The sequence below is a fragment of the Macrobrachium nipponense genome, chromosome 13, assembly GCF_015104395.2.
Source record: "Macrobrachium nipponense isolate FS-2020 chromosome 13, ASM1510439v2, whole genome shotgun sequence".
NCBI classification, from domain to species: Eukaryota; Metazoa; Arthropoda; class Malacostraca; order Decapoda; family Palaemonidae; genus Macrobrachium; species Macrobrachium nipponense.
Window position 1 is genome coordinate 31,364,179 of NC_087206.1, and position 4,323 is coordinate 31,368,501.

Consider the following 4,323-nt stretch of genomic DNA (forward strand, 5'->3'; position numbering starts at 1 on the left):
ACCAGAGCGAATTTCCCTCCGAGGGGAAAAGGTAACACAAACAGTGACATAAACTCACAGACAAACGCCAACGCAAATACATTAACTTTTGGATTTTCGACAACTTTAGAGCTTTACAGCTTTTTCGGTTGTTGGAGTATGCGCGCTTCAATTCTAAAAATACTCCTTTATTTTGAAAACAATTCGCTAATTTGTCCCTTAAAAGGATTCAACGAGCGTAAAAAAACCGAGTTAGATAAGCCGTGCAAAAAACATTCCGTTCAGGAGCTGATATTTAAAACAACATAAATTCTCCGAAGGCCGCTCACACACACATACACACACATGTATATATATATAGGTGTGTATTTGTTTTCATGAGTGAGAGTTGAATATTTCAGGCACAGAATACTAAGTTGAATATGTCGATTCGGAGACAGTGTTTCCCCAAAGATTAATTTGGATAAAAATCCTTTTAATCAATCCACTTAGGAAGTTTCTAAAAATCCTGTTCATCTGTCATTAAGATATCTCATTATGTACAAGCTCGAGAGTGAAAGCATAAACTCCCAAATTCAATGGTGAAGGACATTAATGATACAACAAAGGGAAATACACCATGCAAAGTCCAATGAGCTCAATAAAAGGGACATCCGACCAAGGAAAAACCAAAGAATCACAGAAACGAAGTAAATTAACATTGTATCATATGCATACATTAAATCGAAGCAGAAAATAATCTATAACTTATGACATACTGAAATGAAGAAAAATACAAGACCCATTCAACTAAAGAAGTACATCAAATAAGCAATAAATAACATCAAGTGAACAAAGATCCTAAAGTAATTATAAACCATAAGAAATCGAGACAAAGAAGTGAGTCTAACCGCACAAAATCCAAATAAAAAGAAGAACTGAGGAGGTTTACAATCTAATCCTAGAATTCGTGAAAAATCAAAGGACGGTATATATAAGATTCGTAGATTCCACACAGATAGGCGGATCAAGGACATACCCCTGACTATTTTTTTGGGGGGTGGGGGGAAGTGGGGTGCGGGTGATGTTTGTGAGAGAATCAACTAACAGGTCTAAGCATCAGGGCGTTGCAGAGGAAGAGTCAAAGCCAGGTGGATTTTACTGCCACACACCTGAGAGCTGCCTAACAAGCCTCTTTATGGGACGCGGCCTCTGTCAGGTGAGACGCCGGCCAGCTCCGCAGACGTCAAATTTACACGGACGGACACGACAACGTTTCAGACAATCACAGATGGAAACGTTTCTTTCTTTACGTGGAGACGGACATGTTTTCTCGTTTTTTTCTTGACTATTTTCTCCTTGTTCAGTTCAGTATATCACGTGTTCGTTACACATATCCCGTGTTATACGCCAGATTCATACGGAAGGAGCCCATCGTCCTACAATTAAAATTCAGTCGCAAAAGGCAATGTTTCTTTCTTTACATAAGTCTGAGATAAATATTATTCCTTAAATAAAGTAGACAAACTGTTTTTTTTTTTTACATAATCAAAACTATACAGAACCGTTTCTACCTCTGCGTGGAGATGGAAACATTTCCTTTCTAATCTCAGTAAGGTTGAGGCAAAAGGTTTTCCTTCAATAAAGCAGAGGAACTCGATATTTTTTCCTTGCCAGATTAAAATTAGATGGAATTGTTTTTACCTGTGCATGTATGGGAAAACTTTTTTCTCTCTCTTTCTTACAACGTTGCTCTCCTTCGTAGATGGAAACGCTCCTTTATCTAAAATGAAACTGTCTTAACCTAGAAATGGAAATGCTTTCTATTTCTGTTTCGCTGTTCATGTAGAGCACGTCACTGATACTCAAGTTTCGACTGAACTATTAAACAAGCTGATAATAATAATAATAATAATAATAATAATAATAATAATAATAATAATAATAATAATAATAATAATAATAATAATAATGCATGGACAATACATGAGACAGACTAAAGAACTAGCCAGCGATGACACATGGCAATGGCTACAGAGGGGAGAGTTCAAGAAGGAAACTGAAGGAATGATAACAGCGGCACAAGATCAGGCCCTGAGAACCAGATATGTTCAAAGAACGAGAGATGGAAATAACATCTCTCCCATATGTAGGAAGTGCAATACGAAAAATGAAACCATAAACCACATAGCAAGCGAATATCCGGCACTTGCACAGCACCAGTACAAAAAGAGGCATGATTGAGTGGCAAAAGCCCTCCACTGGAGCCTGTGCAAGAAACACCAGCTACCTTGCAGTAATACGTGGTACGAGCACCAACCTGAAGGAGTGATAGAAAACGATCAGGCAAAGATCCTCTGGGACTATGGTATCAGAACAGATAAGGTGATACGTGCAAATAGACCAGACGTGACGTTGATTGACAAAATCAAGAAGAAAGTATCACTCATTGATGTCTCAATACCATGGGACACCTGAGTTGAAGAGAAAGAGAGGGAAAAAATGGATAAGTATCAAGATCTGAAAATAGAAATAAGAAGGATATGGGATATGCCAGTGGAAATTGTACCCATAATCATAGGAGCACTAGGCACGATCCCAAGATCCCTGAAAAGGAATCTGGAAAAACTAGAGGCTGAAGTAGCTCCAGGACTCATGCAGAAGAGTGTGATTCTAGAAACGGCGCACATATAGTAAGAAAAGTGATGGACTCCTAAGGAGGCAGGATGTAACCCGGAACCCCACACTATACGTATATACCACCCAGTCGAATTGGAGGACTGTGAGAGACCAATAATAATAATAATAATAATAATAATAATAATAATAATAATAATAATAATAATAATAATAATAATAATAAAGCGTAATTTGGTTCCATATACTATTTCGGTGTAACAAAGACCGTTTATAGATTTGAGCAAGTAACTGATACTAATGTTTCGACAGCACTATTATTAAGATAATCAAGGTAATAATAATTATTATAATAATAATAAAACTCAACTTGTATCCATATATTAATCTTTTTGTGCAACAAAGACTGTTTATAGATAATGAACTCCACGTTTAACTATCACAAAATTTTATACCAGAAAATGCAGAACAACATAATGCATTTGATATATTACATGCAAAATGAACTCCAAAATAACTTGTATATTGCTGTCATTTTTTGACGGAGAAGGAGCACTAATAATAATAATAATAATAATAATAATAATAATAATAATAAATGTATCATTTCATCTCATACAAGGCTCGATTTAGTAACAAAACAAAATATTCTTTAAACGGTGCGATAGCACCTAAAAATTCCCTTAAAATACAATACAAATCATAAGTGAACCATCATTCTAACTACTTGGCAAGGAGATTCACATCAGACCAATGTTTTATCAATTAATGTGGGAATTCGTGATCTAAAGCGTCGTCGATGGAAATTATTATTATTATTATTATTACTATTATTATTATTATTATTATTATTATCATTATTAAGACGATGGAACACACTCATTAGAAGCTTCCACAAAATAAAATTTCCATTTCTCTCTCTCTCTCTCTCTCTCTCTCTCTCTCTCAGAGGTGATAAACGTATACTGAAGAGGCATCCGCCCTTAAGAATTACTTACACTGCCTTCATAAAAACTGCCGAGGGAAATCGAGAAAAGGCAAAAAAATATTTTGGGATAATAATTCAGTAATAACTTAACGAATGGTTATTGGCGCGATTTCCTTCCATCCTTATTTTCGGGCGACAGCAGGAAAAGACGGAGACCGGGAGAATCCTTATTATCTTATCCAAATAACCCGAATGTAGGAAAATAACAGACGCTGGGACACGACCGGACTGGATCGTCGCTTGCCTAATACCGCGGATCAAACTGCAACCAAGAGTTACAGGCGATCATTTGCGCGCATATCTCTCTCTCCTCGAGCTTTGTCAATACCAATATTGTTTGAGAGGGAGAAATACATCCCCGTTGATGATGAATATATTCCTGGAATGACAGATTGTGTTTCAGATGTCACCGAGTTTGCCCTCTGCCAGCATCGCATTTTTGGTGATCCGTAAGAAAAATATGAATTTGTGTGATGGATTTATACATCATGGGCAATGAATTGAAATTCCTTATATTTATTGCCTTGTCATTATAATGCAAGTGTGTATGTACGTTTATTACATAGAAGAGAGAGAGAGAGAGAAGAGAGAGAGAGAGAGAGAGAGAGAGTACCACTTTACCTTACGATTTTATTTCCACGGTTATTTTTGGGTATATCTAAAGGTAGTTGTTACGTGGTTCAATTACTCCTATTAAATAATTTCGTTTGATTTTCTCATCTGTTCTGAAAAAAAAAAAA